General features: G+C 55.4%; 1 protein-coding gene across 2 annotated transcripts in view; it reads right to left on the bottom strand.

The window, feature by feature from the left end:
- Positions 1-14218, bottom strand: part of CHD2 (chromodomain helicase DNA binding protein 2) — a 2197496-nt gene that overhangs the window by 97232 nt on the left and 2086046 nt on the right. The gene's annotated exons all lie outside the window — the stretch shown is intronic.

The following is a 14218-nucleotide window of genomic DNA, read 5'->3' on the forward strand; positions in this document are numbered from 1 at the left end:
ACGACAAACCATATATTAAGTAAGTGGAATGTGAGAGTCGATAAAAGGAATGGAGCTGTCCAGAGGCTGTAGGATCGATGGGACCACGCTACACTAACTTCAGGTAAGTAATAGGAGGCCCACGGAACGCGTGTGCAGAGTGTGAACTCACACGCGAGATGCGTAACAACGTTTATGGACAGTACAGTTCAAGTTAAAAGGTAAGTACGGACAATCCTGACTAGTTAGGACAACAACGACTGTGGAATTGGACACTAGGACAGTTAGACTACCCGTGAGCACCGAAATGCTCTCGTTACCTCACCCACGGGCTGCGGGTGCATAGGTGCCAAAGTGTGTCGGGTTCTCGTGTTGAAGTCAATGGAGCCTGAAAGAAAAGATGCTGCAGGCAACCAGGAGGCAGATGTCCGGTGCGATCCAAGGGTGGATCGGTGAAGAAGAGGACCTGAAAGCAGAGGGGACAGTGTTCAAAGTCACTAGCCAGTGACAGGTGTGGAACCAGGAAGGAACCAGGTGCTGTCGTCGCAATCAGGTGAAGAGTGGACGCTTGACTCTGCAGCCACGTGGACCAGGAGGTGTCTTCGACGACCAGGATGGAGGCACGAGCAGTCCCACGCAGGCTCTCGCTGTCGGCGGTGTTGGTTCCGGGATTGGAGTCAACAGGCCTTGGAAAAGGCAACCCACGCTGTGAAGGGAAAAGACGTCTGGTGCGGACTAGGAGAGTCCGGGGTGCCCCTCTTTTGGAAGGGAGCAAGGGCCAGTCTGGAGCAACCAGACCAGCAGCAAAGATTCAAAGGTTCGTCGTCTAGGAGGCCACTAGCCAGCCGGCAAGTGACCAGACAACGCGTCGAGCCGCAAACAAGCAGAAGGGCCCCACGCAGATCTCGTGGATGCTGGAGGGCTGATCTTCGGTACAGGGGCTGCTCGGGGCTGGGGCTTCTCAATCCCCAAAGCACTTGGTCGAGTTTACCTCGGGAGTCGTGCTGGAAGCGAAGTACAGGTTCGTTCAAGATGGCCGGTCCCACGTGTCTCGTCGCACCCACGGGTCTCAGCTTTGCTGTAGATGTGAGTTGAGGTCGGAGAGGTCTGGGAATCCGGGTCTTGTCGGGCTCTGAAGTCTGGATCCTCGAGGGAAGACGACAAAGTGAAGCCGCTGGACGCTTGATGGTGCCTGCAGTTGCAGGGTGGACACTCCTTGCCCACAAGGGAGATTCTTCAGTCTTCTGTGGAGCAGAACGTCGAAGGCCAGAGTTTCTTCTTGTTGAATAGTTCAGGATAATCTAATTTGGAATGGGACCAGCTCCTACCTTTATTCTCCTAAAGGGGGCTGCACTACTGACTAGGTCCCTCCCCTGGGTGGGACCAGGAAGGGGGGTGGCTACACCCCCTATCCTTTGTCCGGTTTCCCGCCAGAGCTGGGGCAGGGATGCCCCAGCAACTGGTTTGTACCGGTGTATGCACAGGGCACCTTGTGTGCCCCAGGCATGTCTCATTACTTTCAGGCCTATCCTCCCCAATACACAAAATCCTGCCTGGGGTGGTGCTAGCACCTCCCAAGGCAGGAAACCCTTTGTCTAAGCCGTCCTCGCTGGAAGGACTTCCAGCAGCAGAAGGTCAGACTTGTGTCTTTGGTGGCAGCATCCATTTTGTGATGCTGAGGCTCGAGTTAACTTTAACCGGGGTTCACAGTTACATACATGTCGTGTCCCTCTAGAAGGGTGGAATGCTACCCCCGTCGCCAGAATTGGCGAGGGGGTAGTATGCCAAATCGTATGACACCTTCCTCGACATGTTTTGATAATGTTATACCAGAGTTAGCATTTAACCACGAGGTTGATAATGCACTTAAGAGTATATGGTATAGCGGTATCATGGAACAGCTATTAGGACTTGGTTCCGCAAGCTGCAAACGGGCTCAGCTCATGCCAGAGCACCATCTCACATAATTCCAAGCACTCTGTGTAGGAAGGTAGATCCCTGACTATGGTTGCCCCCAACTTTTTGCCTGGTGTTTTACTTACCTGCTAGTAGTTCGCATTCCACTTTTATAATATATGGGTTTTTTTCGTGCCCCTCGGGCATTTGTGTAAATTGTGCGACTTAAGGTATTTTCTTAAGAGTTTTGTTGTGTGCTTAGCTCCCTGACTCATAAAGAGTTCAGGGTAGTCTTGTTATAAATAAATATCTGTTTATTTTCATAACAACTTGTGTGGTGTCCTTTCACTTGGTGTTCAAGGGGTAATGTGATGGTAAAACAGCTGGCTTAACACGCCCTCTAGAGTCTTAGCCTTAGACTGCTCGTATCCATGCTACTAGGATAGCTGGTCTATAAGGTTGACTTACAACCAATCATCAATAAGGGTTGTTTGGACTGATACAAAGTGCTCACTAGAATAGTGAACATTATATATCAGGCCAACTTCTCACACTCTGCCTTCAGGATTGATAAGGCCTTCCATAGGAGTGACTGATAGGAATATATGTGTCCATTTTAGGGTTAGATATAGGTATACTATATCTACAGCAAAGGGTGATTACACCACCTTGCCCCAGCTGTCGTGCAGCCAGTTGTGTCAGTTTTGGATGGCCAGCCAGGGGTGGCATAATACATGCTTCAGCCCCTGGTAGGCCCTGGGTACACCTATGCCCTGGATACCTAAGGTATACTGTACAGGGACTGATAAGGTGACTCAGTATCCAATTAGATATGTACCTAGGGTACATGGAGTCCATTTTAACAGAGAGAGCAGGAAGCCTGGGGTCCTGAATAGCAGGATCCCAGGCCAACTAAGTCAAAAACCAGCCAAACACCAGGCAAAAAGTTGGGGGCAACCATAGTCAGATATCCACCTTCCTACACCGGCCCTCCACAAGGGCTTGGCCGAGTTTGGCCCGTACCTCCAATGGACACTCTGGCAGCACTTCCGCAACCGTATCCCACAGAGAGTGGGTGTAGCGGCCCAAGAGGCATGCGGTGTTGGAAGACCGCAGTCCCAGACTAAGGGACGAGAAGATCTTTTTGCCGTACTGCTCGTACCTCTTGGATTCCCTGTCCGGCGGTGCCGACGGGAATGCGGTCTGGGAATTGGAGGCCTGGATGACCAGGCTCTCGGGGGTAGCGTGGGTGGACAGGAAACATGGGTCGCGCGGGGCGGTGGCGTCTGGCCTCGTTCCTATCTACGGGCAAACCCGTAGCGGGCTTGGACCAAGTGCCCAGAAGAACGTCGGTCAAGGCCTCATTAAAGGGCAGCAGAGGCTCGGCCGAGCTTGACTGCGGTTTTAGGACCTCAGTGAGGAGATTAGTCCTCACGGCCGCGACGGGGAGCTCAAGGCCCAAGGCCTTGGCAGCCCTCATCAACACCATACTGTATGTTGCCCCCTCCTCCGAAGCCACGGTAGGAGGGGAGCCAAACCAGTGTCTGGAGAGGTGTCCAGGCCACTGGCCTCCCCAAGGTCTCCTGCCCAGTCCTCATGAGACTGACACTCTCTGGTCAGAGGGTCCTCAGACCCCTCCCAATCCTCTTCAACACCCATCTCCTGAAACTCAGGGTTCTCAACTAATGAGGCCTGCTCATAGAAGTGAAACTCCCCAAACGACGTCTGGAGCGGCGCCCATCGGGGCCGTCCCGACGGCTGAACAGGAATGAAGGGGGCATCGGGGACGGTGCCGCCCGAGGACGGCGCCGGAGGCGACACCTGATGGTCCGACGCCGGGAAGGTCGTAAGGTCCACCGGCGACGATCCAGATCCCGAAGAAGGTCTAGTGGGGTCCCGCGGCGCCGGGGCCGCTGCACCCTGCGGCGCCGGCCCGAAGGCCCCGGCGGCGTCGGGATAACGGGAACCTGCGGCGCCGGGCCCAAAGGCGTCGGCGGCGTTGGGGCCGAAGCACCCGACGGCGTCGGGGCCAGAGCCCCCAACCCGCTAGAGGCCCCAGACGGGTCCGCTGGGCCCGAGGACGGCGCCGGAGGCGACACCTGATGGTCCGACGCCGGGAAGGTCGTAAGGTCCACCGGCGACGATCCAGATCCCGAAGAAGGTCTAGTGGGGTCCCGCGGCGCCGGGGCCGCTGCACCCTGCGGCGCCGGCCCGAAGGCCCCGGCGGCGTCGGGATAACGGGAACCTGCGGCGCCGGGCCCAAAGGCGTCGGCGGCGTTGGGGCCGAAGCACCCGACGGCGTCGGGGCCAGAGCCCCCAACCCGCTAGAGGCCCCAGACGGGTCCGCTGGGCCCGAAGGCGCCGCGGAGCCCGTCGGAGGAGAGAGTTTCCTCATGGCCATGAGGAAGCGCTCGATCTCCTCCGGCGCCGCGTTTAGCTCAGGGACCGGAGGGTGTGGAGCTGGACGCTGCGCCCGCGACTCCGACGGAGCCGTGTGGGTGGTGTCACCCGAACCCCCGGCCGCATCGAGCGAGTGTCGGGGGGAGTCCGAAGATCGATGACGCCGCTTGGACATCTTGTGCTTCTTACCTGACGACGACTTCGACCCGGAGGAGTGCGGCCTACTCTCGGAGCTGTGGTGGCTCCGAGCCCGCGACCTGTCCCTCGACCTCCCGTGGGACTGAGACCTCTCGCGGCGCGAGACCGACTGCCGGAGTTCGAGTCGCCTGCGGGACCGCTCCCGCCTGGCTTTCGAAGAGAGGGCCCGGCAGTCGAGGCAGGCCTTGTCGTCGTGATCGACGCCTAGACAAGTTAAACACAGGTGGTGAGGATCCGTGACCGACATCAGGCGGTCGCAATCCTCGCAGTGCTTAACGCCAGGCATCCCTACGGCACCAATCGGAGTCGAGAGACTTCGAGAAATGATCAAAACGATCAAAAAAAGTTAGTCAAAAATTGACTAGGGTTACTGCTTTTTCCAGATCTGCGCTTGCGGGCACGGAAAAAAGAAGAACTGACGTCAGCACGCGGAGGCGGCGCCTAAGTACTCTGACGACGTCATCACGGCGCCGACGACGGACGCGGAGCCGCAGACGACTCCTACCGACGCGCAAGGGTACTGCTACGCAAAAATTTCCGGATCCAGTCTGACGCCTGGGGATATTCTAAGGTAAGGAATCTAATACTAACGTGTCTCTTTCAGATACTGTTCTCAAACTATACCTACGAGACACAGAGGCTGCGTGCCTCCTTCTTGTCACTTAAACGGGAACTCAGAACTGAAGGCATACAATACTCCCTGCTCTTCCCGGCCAAACGTCGGGTGGCCCTAGATGGCAAGTCGCTCTTTTTCCAAACGTCGGCGGACGCCTGGGCGTGGTGGGAAATGTACAAGGCGGGCACGGACGGAGCAAAATGCCGGGAGGAAGCAGAACGGCGCACGACACAGGTGCGAAAATCACAAAGACTCAGCAAACGGCGGCAAGGATCTAGGAAACCTACGATGTCCCAAACGGATGAGGAGCGGAGGGTGGCGCTGCAAGCTGTGGTGGCACTCTCAGGGACGGACGCTTCCCCGTCAAAACGGGGCACAGAATCGGAAGACCACATCACGGGTTCGCAAACGGACCAATCGGAAGTGAACAGCACCAGAGGGCCGATTGTAATGCCACAGACAGCGGAGGGCATTCTGAACGTTTGACTCTAGGGCAGCAGCAGGCGGACACTACTGGTAACTGGGGGAGTTTTATTATGAAAATGGATATCTGTTACACAACAGGATGGCTCACCGCTAATGTTTCTGGGGGGATTGCGGGTGCGGGGCGGGCGGCTGGCGTGGCTACCTTCCGGTTTAGAGCCACACTCCACTAGCCCTTAAGGCGACCACAGTGACGACTGTGAGTTAGGCGGGAAGTTGGGTTGTTTCCCTAAGTTTGGATGGGAACTGATAGCCTATTATTGGGTCCTGTTCTGGGGGTGGGGTGGGGAGGAGAAGGTTGGGGTCACTTTCCACTGGGATCTATTTGTATTTGTTCTAGAAGGGGGTTGGACATGTACGAATCTGGAGACATGTTGGGGGGTAATCACCGCTTACGCAGGGGCCGGAAACGGTCTTGTTTCACATCTTGAGTTGAGGGATAATGGCTAATACAGGCACTTTGAGATGTATGACCTGGAACGTGAGGGGATTGCATACAATGGCGAGGAGGCACAAGGTCCACGCCTACTTGATCCGGCGGGGGGTGCACATAGCATTCCTTCAAGAAACACACCTGACAAAACAGGAGGGGTTAGCCCTACAGCGCAGATGGAGAGGGCAGCTATTTAACACTACTTATTCTGCATTTGCGAGGGGTACACTGATCTGGATCAGGGCGGGTACTCCATTCCAGTTGACCAAGCAAACGATAGACCCTGAGGGCCGGTATGTGGCCATCGAGGGGAAACTTAGGGGCAGGAATATAGCCTTATGCAGCATATACGCACCAAACACTGATCAGCTGTCCTTCCTGGCGAGACTCTCAGGGGCGCTTGTGCAATATTTGACGGGTCCGGTAGTGATGGGAGGGGACTTCAACTCAGTGACGGACGTAACACTTGACAGATCTCACCCGCCATTGGGAGACTCCCCAGTGCACAGACTCACTACAGGCAGATTGGACTGGCAGGGGAGGTGGGACCTGGTAGATGCTTGGCGTACACAGCACCCCCACGAAAGGGACTACTCGTATTTCTCTAGCCTGCATGACTTACATGTTCGACTTGACACAGTGCTATGCTCCCCGTTGGTGATGCCAACTGTTGCGCGAACTGAGTACCTCGCCAGGACCATTTCGGATCATAACCCCATGTTGATCACTGTGGACTGGATGACAGAAGTGTTGTGCGTTCCAACCTGGAATCTGCGCCCTGAGACATTAGACGATCCCCTGTTCCACGTGGCACTGGAGGAGGGGATAACTCAGTATTTCGCGAATAATGCTGGCACAACAAAATCCAGGGCGACGGAGTGGGACGACTTCAAGGTAGTCATCAGGGGGCGCTGTATCGGGAAACATGTGGGGGTACGGAGAGTCTTGTTAGAAGATCTTGACAAGGCAGAGAACAAATTGAGAGACGCGGAAGTGGCACGACCAGGTCACCCCGAACTACAGGAGGCGGTTAGGGCAGCCAGGGAGGCGGTAGCGATCGAGGTGGAGCGGCTACGTAGTTTTGACTACAAGGCCTACACGCTTAGGGCGCATGCTGAGGGAGATAGGGCTGGGACACTGCTGGCGTGGCTGGCTAACCCCACTAAACGAAGCTCCCCTATCCTGGCACTAGAGGAGACTGAGGGACGCTTGATACACACTCAAACTGCAATACTGCAGAGGTTCCACCGCTATTACAAACGCTGTATAGGAGCGCACCAGAGAGATGCAATATTAACGCTTTCCTGGAGGGGCTGCTCCTCCCACGGCTGGACCAGGACCAGGCGGATGACTTTGGCAGAGACATAGACCTAGGGGAAATTAGAAGAGCTATAAAGCGGATGGCCCGCAACAAAACACCGGGGTTAGACGGGTTACCCATAGAATTTTATAGTAAATATATAGACCTGCTGGCGCCGCGCCTACAGGAGGTGTACCAAGAGGCTAAGACGGCTGGCTGCTTACCCCAATCGATGCGCGAGGCATTGGTGATCCCTTTGCTGAAGCCTGGGAGGGAGATCCACAGCACAGCTTCGTATAGACCGCTATCCATGCTAACCAAGGATTATAAAATTTTAAGCAACATACTAGCTGCCAGACTGTTACGGCATATGACCGGCTTGGTCCACAAAGACCAGTCTGGATTCATTCCAACGCGCAATACGACTGCAAAAATCAGATGCTTTATACGATTGCTGGACGATTCTTATCCAGAAGAGCAGACGCCAATGGTTCTGTCAATAGACATCGAGAAGGTGTTTGATAGCTTGGAATGGGAGTACTTATATAGGGTCATGGAACGCTTTGGGCTCGGTGAAGGCTATATCCAATGGACGAGAGTGCTCTACACCTCCGCAGTGGCGAGAGTGCGGGTAGGGTCGCTCATCTCCCAGCAGTATCTGGTGGAGCGGGGCACGAGACAGGGGTGCTCTCTGTCCCCCCTCTTATTCGCTCTGGCGATCGAGCCTTTTGCAGCAGAGGCTCGCACAGGGAACCATTATAAGGGCTTAGACAGTAGAGAAGGCCAACAGTTTATCTCTCTATATGCGGACGACTTGTTGTTATTCCTTGAAGACGCAGAGGTGGAACTGGCGGGAGCGGAGAGATTGTTATTGCGCTTCGGAGAACTCTCGGGCCTGAAAGTCAACTTGTCCAAGACGTGCTTATTCCCTGTGCGGCAGGGAGAGGCGCGGCCAGCCTTTCGTCCCTCACTCAACTGGGAGCCCACCTGCCTGAAATACTTGGGGGTGTACGTATATCACACACCAGCAGATATGCTGGAAGACAATGTGGGCAGATGTCTGCGAGCATTGAAAGGCAGTGTGGCCTTTTGGGCCACCCTCCCGCTCTCTGTAACGGGCCGAATCTCCCTCCTGAAAATGAATGCTCTGCCGCGTCTTTTATACTATTTCCGCACACTGCCTGTATGGATACCCGGCTCCATCTTTCGGCAACTGAAATCGCAGTTGACCTCGTTCCTCTGGGGATCGGGCAGGAACAGAGTGGCATTGAGAACGCTTACCCGTCCGAAAGACGAGGGAGGATTAGCGGTCCCAGACTTCGAGCTTTATTATTTGGCGGCCCAGCTGCAACTCTTCACGCAAGAGGTGGATAGGGTATTCCGAGGACCGGAGGCTGAGAGAGAGGGAGGGACTCTGCGACATGTCCTGGCCTATATAACCCTGCAGCAGCGGCTTTCCATTAGTGATCTAACCCTTGAGGAGTAGACATTTAGACTATGTTGGAATCGCTCCCAGCGTCGGGCGGGCGTACGGCACCCATATGCACCTGAGATTCCTCTCGGGATGGTGACGGCGCTCCCTCATGGTGGGGACTGGTCGCAGTTGCAGACCTGGGAAGACGCGGGGCTGCAGGTCCTTGGCGATCTGTACGAAGACGGGGTACTATTACCATATCAGACACTCCAGGAGAGGTTCGACCTCCCCATAGGAGGGTACTTGCTGCATGCTGCGATCACTAGAGCGATGCAGGCGCATTGGAAAGAAGGGCTATCAGAACCTACGACAACCATGGCTTGTCAATACACTATGATGGCGGCAGGGACCTACAAAGCAGTCACATGCCTGTACTCTAGAATGCTCCGAGAGAACTTGCCACCCCTGACGGCATTAAAAGCCAAATGGGAGTCAGACCTGGATAAGGAGATCCCTGAGACGGCCTGGCCACAGATAGTGAGACGGGCAAGGAAGAGCACGAGAAACGCACGCTTTCAGCAAATACACTTCTACATCCTCCACAGAGCCTATTTAACACCTGGTAAAATTAAAAAATATTTCGGGGCAGCTGAAGCAGCGTGTCCCACAAGCAAGAAGTGACCCTAGCCAAAACACCCAGCGTGTTAAGGGCCCGGAGAGCCGCACTGGTTGAGGAAAATATATTGCGCCCCCAGGAGTCCAGCCAGCGAGCCTGCCGTGACAGGGGAGACAACAGCGGCGGCAGAGAGGGAAAGGCATTCTGCAAAAGAGGGCCTGTGGTAGAGGGAAAAAGACACCGGACCACGCAGCGCCGGATGGTGGCGATGCAGAAGGTGTTGGGGCACCGGGTCCCCCGTGGCGGGACGGCCCCAAGTCCCCAAAAGAGAAGAATGGAGCAAACCTTCGAAGTGAAGCAGCAGCTCCCTACCACCAGAGCCCTGATGGAGAACCTCCAGAAGATGATCCGCGGGGAAAGGGCAGCTGGATCACCCATGCACAAAAGTCCCACAGCCATTGAAACAGCGCGAGCGAAGGCCGCACCCGCCTCCTTAGGGCCCCGAGGTGGAGAAAGCAGCTCCTGAGTAGGCGACGGCTGCAAGCTAAGGCGGCCGTCCCCCAAACCCACCGGAGGAAGGAAGGGCCAGGTCCGTAAAGGAGGAAGAGGGACCGAGGAGTGGGGGACCTGTGGCGCCTCCGGTGAACACTGCGGCGAGGAGCCGTCTTTAGACAACGTCGGGGATAAAGCCACGACTCGTCGGCCCGTCTCTGGCAAGGATGACGCCAGCAAGCGCCGAACCTCTGGAGAAGAGGCGTCCGAGGACGAGTCAACGGCCTGATGTCCAACGGCAGGGGAGACGCCGGAAAGAACTCCGCCACATCGCTCGGCGCAGGAGACCGGGGCTGGGCCGGGGCGGCAAGGGAACGGCGCCGGAAAGGCGTCGACCCGACCGTGTGGCGGCGAGGGAATGGCGCCTGAAAGGCATCGACCCGACTGCGTCGAGGGGCAAGAGGAACCTGGGGAAGGAAGAGGGGTCCCCCGCCAACCTCGGCCCGTGACTGGACGAGAAGGGCCCTCCGTAACATATTTACGCTGGGAATTCTACTTGCTAGCACAAGGGAGCATTTGCAACGTGTCTATCATATTATCACTTGGTGCAGGTTGCGTCTTTTCAATAAAGGAGCGCCAACATATGAAGGCACCTATGACATTTCGCTGTTCACTACAATGATGAAGAATAGCAACACTAATCTACTCTAATATACATCAGGAAAGATATAACACGATATTTTTCAACTTTATTTCAGCAATTGCACTTTACTTCGCAATTAATATTGAATGGTCCTGGGCCCTTCCGGGTCGGAAATATCACCGGAAGAGCGGTGAGCTTTCCGTTTTGATCAATATCGTTTTTTGACTTTAATTCTTAACTCATTGAAGAATAGAACTGGCATTCATATTATGATGATAAACCCACAATTATTTACATCGAAATACATTTAATTTTTTGACTTCTCTTCCTTTCTTTTCCCTTCCTCATCTTCTCTTCACTCTCCCATTGTTTTTCTTTTTCTTGTCTCTTAACATCTACCATTCTCTTTTAATCACGACAGACCGTAAAGATTAAACACAACCATTGGAGGTATGTGTTAGAATTACTTATTGTGTCACCTAGCACCTATAGCACGCATGATCTTTCACATCGGCATAGAACTTAGCTTGGCACTTCACCGTGCACAACTTTGAAACAACAACTGTACGTGAATGCACTCCATTAATTAGGGTGCTTAAGTGCACGACGGCTCACCTCAATTGCATGGTATACGTGAGCTATTTCTAAGCACCTCAGCACACTAAAAGATGTTTTCCCACAACCATCTCGAAGGGCATGAACTTATGCATGAGATTATCCAATGCAATGTTTGTCTCAACGGCTGACCTGAAGTGTTATTCAAGGTCATACATACAAATGTATAAATCCCCAAGTATAGCCCCTTGTTTTCTGTATCATTTCCAGCCCTGAAGATTCGCGAGACGCGATGAAACACGTGTCGGCTGGTTGTCCACATGCTGTGTTTGAATAAAACAAGGAGACCAAGACTTCTTTATTGACATCTACTTACCTATTCTCACAATTTGCATATTATTGTTGTTTCTCTGTTCCATATTGTATAACTGCGTTTGGACATTGTATCCAATTTATACATTTCAAGTGTGTGCATAGGGTATGCTTTCTAAAGCCACCACATATGTCTCCATCTGGGCTCTAGATGCCCCTACACCGGGAAACGGCGGATAGGGGGATGACACGCGGGGCCGCACCACCAACTCTTGTCATATTGGTCCAGCCACTTAGAGTCCTTATACGGTGAAGCTGAGGGAAAGGCACTCTGTGATGTCGTGGCCTGAATGACCAGGCTCTCAGGCGTGGGGTGAGTGGTCAAGAAGGTGGGATCACCAGGTGCCGGACGATGACGCCTAGCGACGTTCTTATCCACCGGTGCCCCCGAGGCCGACCACAACCAAGTGCCCAAGAGGACTTCAGTAAGGGGCTCGTTGAAAGGGAGCAGCGGCTCAGACGACGTAGACGCCGTCTGGAGCACCATAGTAGGCGGAGGCTAGGCAAACCCCGGGTCAGAAGACACATCAAGTTTGCCCGCATCTTGAAGGTAATCCACCCAATCCTGCTTGGAGTCACACTGCCACGCAAGGGGGTCCTCGGAGCCGTCCCAGTCCTTGTCTGGCTCCGGGGTAGAAGGAGCCAGCCACGGTGGCAGGGCTTGGACCTGGAGAGGGAGCCTGCGGCACTGGGAGCGGCGCCAGCTGGGGCTGCGCCGGAGCGGCATCCCAACGTGGATCCCAGGCTGAAACATAATGGTCCGGGAACCGGGGTAGGTGCGGGATAAACGGCACCCCGTGCAACGCCTGTGGCGGTGCTGGGGCCAGAGTCAAGGGAGGCGCCGGGGCTGGAGCCAGCGGCGCTGCAACTTGAGTGCTGGATCCAGTGTCTCCGGGGTTGGTGCCAGAGGCAGTGCCACTGGGCCAACAGGATCTAGACACTGGACCGCGGGGCCCTAAGGCACACCGCCGGGAGCCCGGGGCCTGTAAAGGCGGTCCAAGGCAGCAAGAAACTCTTGCACCTGTTCGGGTGTTGCCGACGGACCCGGGTATAGCGGGTAGGCCACGGGACTCTCGTCCCCCACGTCCGCCTCCGTGAAGCGACGGGGGACGTCGGAGAGCGAATGCGCTTCTTTTTATGGCGTCGCTTACCGGAATCTGAAGGGGAAGACAGAGTCTGAGGAGCTACGGTTCCGGTCCCATGAACGGCCCCTAGACCCGGAGCGGCAGTGAGAGGAGAGGAGTGCCAGACCTCCAGCAACTTCCGGCGCCGCTCCCGTAAGGCCTTCGGGACCATGGCACGGCAGTCCCGACAATCCCAGGAGTCATGGTCATGCTCTAGGCAGTAGAGGCAGACATCATGGGCGTCCGCCACCGACATATTACGGTGGCACGACCCGCAAGACTTAAAGCCGGGCATCTTTACGTACACCAAGAGACAAGAAAGGGAGACAAAGTCTCAAAAAAGTGGTAAAAAAATGACCGAGGTACGCGCTCAATCCGGATCTGCGCTTTCGGCGCAAAAAAAGAAAGAACTGACGTCAGCGCGCATGGGTGGCGCCTAAGTACTCTCTGTGACGTCATCTCGGAACCTATGACGCCAGTGACAGACGCGGAGCTGCAGGACGCCACCTACTGGCGCGCAGAGGTACTACTTAGCAGAAACACTTTCCGATCCAGCCTGATGCCTGGGGATATTCTATGGTAAGGAATCTATCACTAACGTGTCTCTTTCAGATGCTCGGATTAGGGAAGGCTTAGAGGCCGAAGCAGCGGGGTGAAAGTGGACTGACCCACACGCTGGTTACCAGACCCGCCCCTGCGGAATCCACAGCCGCGCTGAGGCTGGTTCTGCACAGGCTTGCTGGAAGAGCGTGCCTGGGTGCCCCTGCCCTGGCCACGAAAGGAACGAAACCCAGGCGTGGCAGGGGTCTTTGTTGAAAGACCCAAAGACTTAGCCGTGGCACGAGAGTCTTTAAAGTGCTCCAGGGCATTGTCGCCCTTACCGCCAAAGAGGCGGGAGCCATCAAAGGGCATGTCCATGAGCTCGCTCTGGACATCGGGTGAGAACCCAGTGGAACGTAACCAGGCTTGGCGCCGCAAAGGCAAAGTCGTGGAAATTGCCCTACTCAACGAATCGGCGGTGTCCAAACCACACTTGATGGCAAACTTCGCCGCATCCTTGCCTTCCGCTATCGCTTGGGACAGGACAGCCTGGACCTCCTCAGAACACTGAGGCAAACCCTCAGCTACCGAATCCCACACCGCGTGGGAGTAACGGCCCAATAAGCAGGCGGTGTAAACCGACCACAACCCCAAGCTGGCTGAGGAGAACAACCTCTTGCCAAATTGGTCTAGCCTTTTAGAGTCCTTATCCGGCAGAGCCGTGGGAAAGGCACTCTGCGACGTCGAGGCCTGAATGACCAGGCTCTCAGGCGCGGGGTGAGTGGTCAAGAAGGCAGGGCTGCCATGACGCCTGGCGAAGTTTTTATCCAGCGGCGCCCCCGAGGCTGGTAGCAACCAAGTGCCCAAGAGGACTTCTGGGAGAGAATCATTGAAAGGAAGCAGCGGCTCCAACGAAGTAGACGCCGTCTGGAGTACCACCGTAAGGAGGTTGGTCCTAAGGGCCACTGTAGGGAGGTTGAGATGGAAAGCCTTTGCAGCCCGACACAGCACCACGGTATAGGAAACGCCCTCCTCCATAGTAGGCGGAGGAGAGGCAAACCCCGGGTCAGAAGACACATCAAGCTCATCTGCATCTTTAAGGTCGTCCACCCAAACTTGCCCAGAGTCTCACTGCCGGGCAAGGGAGTCCTCGGAGC

The sequence above is a fragment of the Lissotriton helveticus genome, chromosome 3_1 (assembly GCF_964261635.1).
Source record: "Lissotriton helveticus chromosome 3_1, aLisHel1.1, whole genome shotgun sequence".
In the NCBI taxonomy this organism is placed as follows: domain Eukaryota; kingdom Metazoa; phylum Chordata; class Amphibia; order Caudata; family Salamandridae; genus Lissotriton; species Lissotriton helveticus.